Source organism: Cebidichthys violaceus, unplaced genomic scaffold (assembly GCF_023349555.1).
Source record: "Cebidichthys violaceus isolate CVI_PGR_0920_01 unplaced genomic scaffold, fCebVio1.0.p SCAF_14, whole genome shotgun sequence".
In the NCBI taxonomy this organism is placed as follows: Eukaryota; Metazoa; Chordata; class Actinopteri; order Perciformes; family Stichaeidae; genus Cebidichthys; species Cebidichthys violaceus.
Genome location: NW_027176307.1, coordinates 249,977 through 259,030, shown reverse-complemented (window position 1 = coordinate 259,030; position 9,054 = coordinate 249,977).

Below are 9,054 nucleotides of genomic sequence, written 5' to 3'. Positions count from 1 at the left end.
AAGAGTGTGAGAGAAGAGTGTGAGAAAGAGAAAATGGGGAAGGAAGGAAGAAGAGGAGAGGAGGGGAGGGAGTGCGAAGGGAGAGCGGAAACCTCCATCGCAGCCAGACTGCAGATACATGGCAAGCCCCCCCACGAGGGATGCTGGCAGCAACTCAATATCCTCGTCTAGGTGCTGAATCGGAGAAAGCGAGAGCAGAGACGGAGCGAGAGAGAGAAGAGGAGGAGGTGTGGAGAGAGATGCAGAACGGAGGGAGAGAAGTGGGGAAGGTGAGGGGGAACAGGTGGTCCAATCTGTTGAATCTTGCATCTCAAGTCCCAGGCTGTTAGGGAGAATACGTTTTGTACAAGTCTGCTGCTGGCCCTCTTTTCTGAAGGCGATGAATTATGCATCATTCCCAAGTATTCTCATCTTCATTCAGATTTAGGGCGCAGGCCTGATGGAGTGTGGCGTCCACGCTGCCGTGTTATCACGGTTCATGAGTCGGGGGAAAGGCTGGAAAGTAGGTTTACCTCAGTTAGGGGAGGGAGTCGTGCAAGTCCAGTAGTGTCGTCAATGAAGCAACCGGTGGAAGGACATTGTTTTGATCTCCGTGGTTAGTGGGAAACCGAGTCAGAGTACCAACAGAAACGGGCTTTTAAGCCGGGGTGGGGGGGGGGGGAGCGACGCTTAACAAATCGAGTTTGCATCTTCGGCGAGAGCACAGCTGAAGGTCGCGTGCCTGTGAAGAATGTTTCGTTACTGCGCTCGCACATGTACAAGGACTCGTGTGAGGAGAGGAAACTTTGCAACGACACACACACACACACACACACACACACACACACACACACGTTACACCGAGATGAACACCAACAGGCTCACATGCCTGCCTCTCTCAGCCCCCACGCCACCCACCTTTTTTCAAGCAGTTGCTAAGGTGACGGCAAAGGCTGAATTTTAATCAGACAATAAATTAAGGCAATGTGATCTTCTCCTTTATTATTAAATGGCAGCGGTGCTACTTTCGAAGATCTGTCAAGTATGTTTTGGGGTTCAGAGAGAAATACTTACAGACTGACAAATTAAAACTCTTCGTGAGCAGCGCAATCACTTGCCTAGAGATCGTCCAGGGGTTGCAAAGCATCGTGATGTTTGAGCTTAATAATGAAATTGTATGCTTTTTAGTCACTGAAATAATACATTTTGAAATAAGTGGAGGATGGATGGATCATCATCTACCACTGAAATGAATGCCATGCTGAGACTAGAAATACATTCACTTTTGATGCAGTAATTGCTAATCGAGCCTCCAGGGCTGTCTTCCTGTGACACACACACACACACACACACACACACACACACACACACACACACACACACTGCTGCGGTAAATACCGGGAAACCACCGGTTGCTATTCCTGAAGACAAACAAGTTGTTGAAACAGGTTCTTTGCATCCACAGCCATTTTAGCAAGGTCACGTCTCAAGCTGAGGAAATGATGGATGTCACACGATAAATGCTGGTGAGGGGTCTGAGTCAGTAAATGACTGCATTGTTCACTTTTGATTATGTGGAGGAGCTGCTGATTGGTAGAAAGTTGATGAGCAGGTACAACTTGATTGAGCAACTTGAGACCCCCTGAAAGCCTGAAACCTTAAAAAAAAAAAACAATATTTGTCACTTAAAATGTTAAATGAATAGGCTGCTATGTCCAGCAGTATTCATTATTCAAATTGAATACATTTATTCACAAATATGAATAGTGAGCGCAAGAAAGGATTTCAGACAAAGGTTTGCACAAAAAGAGACATTTTGATCCAGTAGCCTTTGTGAGAACCTGGATCAAAGTAGAACATTGTCCCTCTTGTTCTTGGATGCCAGGACGGCAACGAGAGTACAGCCGAGCCAAAGTCAGTGTGTTGGGTTCGAGTGTGTGTGTCTTGGGTTAGGGAGGGAGCGAGAGAGAGAGAGAGAGAGAGAGAGAGAGAGAGAGAGGCGAGTGTGCTGTGTGGATTCTGTTGCAGGGTGTAGTTGTGTGTGTGACTGGCCTTATTGTTAACAACGTTAGCCTTGATGATGTGTGTAGGCTATAGCCTAGCTAACGGCCTTGGCTTACATCCATGAAATCTTGTATATTGGGTGCTGAGAGCTCAGCATAACACACTAGGTAGGCGGAGCTCCCGATTGCCACCAGGTGTTACTCACACTTCTCATGATGTTACCCCAAAGTATTAATCTGTTCGAAAATAAGTCAAGACTTTTCTTAAAAGCTGCAATAACTGACTTTTTTGGGGCCGTTTAGCAGCAGTGCAAACAAGCTGTGAACACAACACTGACATATTATCACCCACTGATGAAGCCGTTAGCAAACAGTTGCCTATTTACACATCCAGCAGATACGGAGCAACAACAGCATTCATTTGGAGAGGTTTTTTACAGCCACCTGACAAATACAAGTCCAATAGTCTCTCTCCTTTTAGCTCTGTTTTAGTGAACATGCTTCACTAGCAGTGTACAGTGGGTTTCTGAGAGTGTTTTCACTAAAAAAAAAAAAAACAGCTGCCTGCTGCGACTGTGAACAGAGAGGATAAACTCATACAGTAAATCTTTTTTTCTTTTCTTACACTAGAGTGCGTACATGTGCGTAAAAGTATATGTGGGGATAAGGGCTTGTTTGCCGTGTTTGTCTTGCAAGACATGAACATGAACAGATTGTGAAAACAAATTGACAATAAAGGCTGAGTTTCTTTATATGAACATATCTTCCTTTTGAAACTTTTTGAAATATTCTATGTTATTGTGTGGATTTTTCCTGTATGCTTTTGTTAAAATCTTAAAACCCCATAGACCGGATTAGACAAAGCACTAGTAACAATATGACTTGCCCATTTCTTCCTGTACCTCTTTACGCTCTGAATAATAAAACAAAAAAGCCCTAGAAAAATCACTCAAATCATCCAAACACTTGATTTATTCAGGCATCCCTTCAAAGTCTATGAGAAACAATTTCGGCTCCAATCATAACATATGTTCCGAGGCCTGGCTTTGATTAAAGTCTGGGATGACTTTCTTCACTCACCATGTTGATGCCCTTGGGCAGAGAGGCAGATCTGTAGGGGTATGTGGGGTAGTCGGGATGAAACTCCAGAAAGGGACTCGTCATCTTAAACCCTTCACAGAACTGTGGAGGAGGTGGAATCACGTTTTTCTCGTCTATCTCCAGCTGTAGCGGTGTCTCGGCTTTTACCTCCAGGTCAACTGTGTCAATGTCCGTCTCCAGATAGGTTTTCTCCGCCGGGTCAAGGGGAGTCTGCTTCCTCTCGAGTAAAGAGTCCCGCTGTTGGGCCATGGAGCAGGGTGGCCTGGGGTTCCACTGTGTCACCGCTTGAATCTCGTCTTCAGGCTCAGGTGAACTTGTGGTGGTGAAGCCGGAGGGAGAGACTTGTTTCCCAAATGCCTGCAGGCTGTTTGGATCAATCACGTTGGATGTCACCTCATCCAAGAACTGTGAAAACTTCACTTTGGCTACAATCTTTTCCTCCCGCAGACATTGTAGTTTTAGACTTTTAGCGCTGCCGTGGGTCCGTGTGGAGCCCCTCCCCTGACACAGCCCACCCCTCTCTGGCAGTGCGTGGAGTTTGTTGTGGTTGCTGCCTCTGACCTGCTCCGCCTGTGGATGAGCTCTGCCATGAGGCCCTCTGAAGAGACATTCTGCAAGCTTCCTCCACCTTCTCTCCTCTCTCAGTCGAGTTTGAAACGCTTCCTGGCTTTGCCTCTTGATAGAGCTGTGCAGGAGGCAGGTGACCCCTGAGCTCCAGCTGTACAGGCTGCCGGTGCCCTCGCTGCTGCATCCTGGGCTGCTGCTGGCGGCACTGGGGCAGGATGGCTGGCCGGGGGAGGACTGGTGATATGAGGGGCCTATCACCTCCTCCAGCCAGACCTGATCGCTCAGAGATCCGAAGGGGGCCCAAGATTTAGGCGATGGCTGGCCCGGCTTTGCTCTGCCTCTCTGGGACAGGGTGCAGGCTGTGCTGCTTGTCCCGTCCATCGGCATGAGTCCTGACTGCATGGATGTGTTCTTTCTCTAATTGTTGCAATTGGCAGATGATCCATGGTCCAGTGGACATACCCAAATTGAAAGAGTTCTACCCCAGTCTCATTATTGTGCAAGCCTGACCTAGAAGAGATCCAATACATTTCACTCTAGGCTGAACAGATGGCCTCCTTCAGTGCCAGAATCACCCCCTGCGATGTCAGGCAAGGACATCCTTGAGTTAAAATTGAATGCAGACAATTATGGAGACATCATATTAGGTCAGTCTAGCAAACAAACAAGTTTTTTGTGGGTTTTTTAACCCACAAACAACATATTATCCTCTTATCTTCGTTCTGAGGCCAAAGTCAAAGACAGAGAATTTCACAGCTTCTCTGCAGTTACTCTGCAGAAGCTTCAGGTTTGGATATAATGAGAGGGAGTTTTAGCACAATCCCAGCAAGTGTCTTTGCTAGTCGGGCAGAGCTTACTCCTAGGGTGCTGTTCTTAATTAGACCGTCCATTGAGAGCAGAGCAGCAAAGCTTTTACAGATTTTTTCCAGGTCAGTGGTCGTAGAAAAGCATTGATCCAACAGAGCACATGACAGCTGACACACAGACACACAGACTAATGGACAGGCTTGTTGAGTAATGGAATACGATAATCGTATCAATACCTCTCATTAACAGAGCAGTGGTGCTCATGCGAGCATTAAAAGACATAGTGTATGTCTGAAATGGAAAAATTTTCTGTAAAATAATTACTGACGGCCTGTCTCCAGTCCTTAGGACGGTTTACGTGCTCTATACTAGCAAATAATCATTTTTCCCAAAGTTTCAAAATATTCCCTAATGTAAATAAGGTACTAAATAAGGTGTTTATTAATATTTTTACAAGTTCTTATTGATTCCACAATCTAAAACCACTTTCAGTTTCAAACATAGAGTGTATATTGTGACTATCTAGTTATTGAAAGACACTGATAAGATCACCGTAACCCGTGACTCAACCAGACTCCTGAGCTCATTGCCTCCTGGCTACAGCTGTGTTCTTGGTATTGATCCTCTCGATCTATCGCTCAATGACAAAGTGAATAAGTGTACGTCCCAAAATTGCAAACTATTTTTTTGAATGACATACATGGAATTCGCTTTTGTACAGAATCATAATGATATTTTGATTCCTACTATACACATATAATGGAGTACATACATTTGTGCATTAACACACACCAGTCATGCACGCACTTTTTTTATCCGGGACTACAAAAGGTGTAGTTTGCTAACTTAACCTAATTGGCCATAGCTGCTGTAAAATACACAGCTTCACATTTTGTTACGCTTCGGGATCTTTTCCTCATTCTAAATTGAATCATCTTCATGATATGCATGCAATCTGTATTATGAAGACACGCACTGAAGCATGTATTCATATGGGCATACTGTAGCTCTAATGTTCAGCAGTATTCAGGTGGTTACATAACTCCATCCATAACACCTCTGTTAGTCTGCGCATGGGAGGAGTGAAAGAGATGGGGATTGGCAAGTGAATGGCAGCAGTTTGACAGAAATGAAATGCCACATATCAAGCCGGGCACAGCAGAGGCTCCTTAATGTAAGCCCCTAAACTAAAGCGCAAGTTAAAAAATGAATGCTTGTACGAAATCTGTACTGGAAACGAAGGCTCATTAGTCTTCGAGAATATGCAACAGGAGAAACCACCAAGTGCAGCATCCAGCGTTTTCTTCCTGTATTATTCCACCACAAAGACGCCTTCACCATAATAATCTTTTATACTCCAAGCCATTATGATCTAATTTGATGTCTGACCATAAGATCACAGAGGAGACCTTCAACTTGTCCTATATAGTCTTCACTTGGATCAGACCGGGATAATGTACTGTACAGTGTATATTGTCATGCAGGAGCCAGACTGTTTCGGTCCCCGGAGGTGTCATTAGCGCCGCATCTGATATGTAGGGTTTGAGCCATGGCTGGATGGCCTGCTGTGCGCATGCGTTCCTCCAGACTTGGGCCCCACAACCCGCCTGCTGCTACAGCCCAGCCGGCTCACAGGACACCCAGGGGACCACCCTGTCTGGTACCAGGGAGAAGCTCCAAGCCTTCAGCTCACAGACACATCTCTATATAATTTTCTCTCCGGTCCATCCTGTTTCCCTCTTCCTTCAGGCCCTTTCTCCATTGCGCTGCCATTTCTCACCATTTTCAGACTTTCCAGGCAGACTCGGGCCTCTTCTATGATGAATGTCTTTAATAATCTCTTTTCAATCTCAGGAGGAGGAGAGGGGTGGGAGCCAATTTAGAACTATCGCCCTGACGGGAGAGACAGTCAGCCCATGGCTCCCGGAAGGTAATGGTGCTGAAATGGATTCTTGCTACAAGCGCAGAGGTGGAGATAATTGGTGATGCTTGCTTGCTTGCTTGCTTGCTCAGTGGTTGCACTGCACTTTCCCTCGCTGGCTAGTTGTGTGCCTGCCCGGCTGGGCTGAGCCTCTGCAGGGGCCACGGTTTCTGCGTCCCTTACTAAGCCTGGAGAGCAGACTAAATGCCACATCTGATCAGCTCTGGCCATGAAGAAGTATGGCCTCGTGCCAGTCAGCTGTTTCTATGGCAATGCGTTTTGTCTCTGCTCGGCCTGCTCTTCTCATCAGATCAGCTGTCTCACCTGTCCACACAGCCTCACGCTAAACACCGGTTGGACACAAGGTCAGTTTGATGCTTCTTAAAAGTCAGTTTTACTTGTGGCTGAATTACAGACAAAAAAAACAACCCAGCATTGAACATATATTAAAGATGGCAATGACATAGAGCGGGCCAATCCCTTCCACACAGAGCAGATTCATCTAAAACGCTGGAAGAAAATGTAATTTTCTATTTCCACTCTGCACCATTTAATGTTTTTACCCTACAAACTGATAAAATGTGTCAGTGAATTAATAGCTTGTGTGAGAGGACCAGAAAGCCCGACCTAAAACTCAAAGCAATGCGCTATCAACAGAATCACTGCCTCTCTCTCCTGCTCGTCCACCGAAGCAACACGCAAAGCAACGTTTGATTTCAGATTGTTGGAATCATTACCAGGGAATCACTTAACCTGTTCCCATCTTTAGGTCTGCGTATCGGATGTTCGTGTATGAAGCTTACTAACTGTGTCTTGCACCATAGCCGAGCCCGTCAATAGTGGCTAACAGGTGCGCTTATGAAAAGCCAAGATGAGGAAACAGCGTGGCGTCAGATGCAGCATCAGTAATCCGTCTCATGCAGAGACACTTGTCAATGCCTCCGGACCTGCGGGGTCGCTTTCAGAGAACCACACTGTGCAATCAAATGAGAATGGACTAAATTGAATAAGGGCCAGCTCATTCTGGAGGTGTAGAGATAGGTTTCCTGGCAATCGTTGCAGAACACACAGTAAGGTGTGCAATAAAATCAGTCAGACAGCAATTACAATAGCACATAATGCATACCTGCAAGGGCGATGAGCATCTGTTTCAAACAGGAAGCCTGTTAACACAGGCAGAACCAGCTTAATCATTACAAAGCATCAACCAACCCCCTCTGTGCTACACCATGGACGTCTTAATATATAGCTTTAACTTTTGTGGGTTTGGAGTAGATGTACTCTAGATAATATTTCTATAAGGACTGCTACTGGGGAGGGGGACCAGCTGACCTCAATACATGTCATTATCATACCACATTTCTCTGTCAACAGAGCCTGTCATATCACTGTGTGTGTGTGTGTGTGTATGTGTGTGTGTGTGTGTGTGTGTGTGTGTGTGCTCCACAAACTCAGTCACACAACAAATGGTCACTGTAGCAGCATTGTGCCGCAGATTCACTGAGTTGTTATCACGAGTGTGTTGACAGACTTCAGAAACCCCCACTTAACAGAAGAAGAATCAACGGTATAGCGGCTTTTCTGTGATTTCTGGGAAGTCCAGTCCAAAAACTGCCAAAAATATACCAAAAACCCCCCAAAAACATGTATTGTGACCTTAATTTCTAATGTTGCCAGTTTAATAGGTACAGCCAAATAATCAAGTTTGACCAAATATTACAATTCATCGTGAGGAGAAAATGTATGTCAGCGCCAAATGTCATGGCAGCAAATATCCATGAAATGTGAACAACACATCCTCCTCTGGACACCATGTATAGGCTGTCTGTTGTATTTCAGTTGTTGAGACATTTCACTAAAAACAAGATGTTATGGCGGCGATAGAGAAAGAGTCAGCAGATCACAAAAGTCATTATTCTTCATCCTCAGAGGACCACGAATGTATGTTTAACATTTTATGATACAACCAAGTTGTTGAGATATTTTAGTCTGAGCGGATCAAAGTGGAGGACCGACAGACCAATATTGACTTCCAAAACGCCACACAGTCAGTAGCGTTTCTGACAACTTGAATCCACAAAGCTTCTGTACATCAACGTAAAAAGCTACAGTATATTAAATAGATATCAATTATCTAATTATGTTCAATAAATATTCCCAAGATGTTCTTTAAGCAGGCATCAAGGCACCCACCAAGGTAAGGTTGGCCCAAAATTACTATAAAAAACAATCTACCTACAAGTTTTTGGCCACCAACCAAGAAAACATTTTTAGAGCAAATTGCTTGTCAAGAAGACGAATGTCGCAGCAGAGTATGAGAGTACTGTTTCCGTGCTTATTTTCCGGTAACTTTTCTTGTGGTGTCCTCACACACACACACACACACACACACACACACTTACACAAAGAAAGGGTGCCAATTATAGTAACTGTGTGATGAGGTTTCTCATAGTGAGGCCCATGCTACCTTTGCCTCTAATCCTTTGTTATTAATTATATCTTCAACAAGCCTACACAGTTCTTGTGGTGTCAGCACCGAGTATCCATGGCAACAGCCGGTTGGTCCCCGCTCTCAGAGATGCACACACACACACACACACACACACACACACACACACACACAGACACAGACACACACTCTGTTGCCTGATAAAACCATGATGCCTCGCTGCAAAG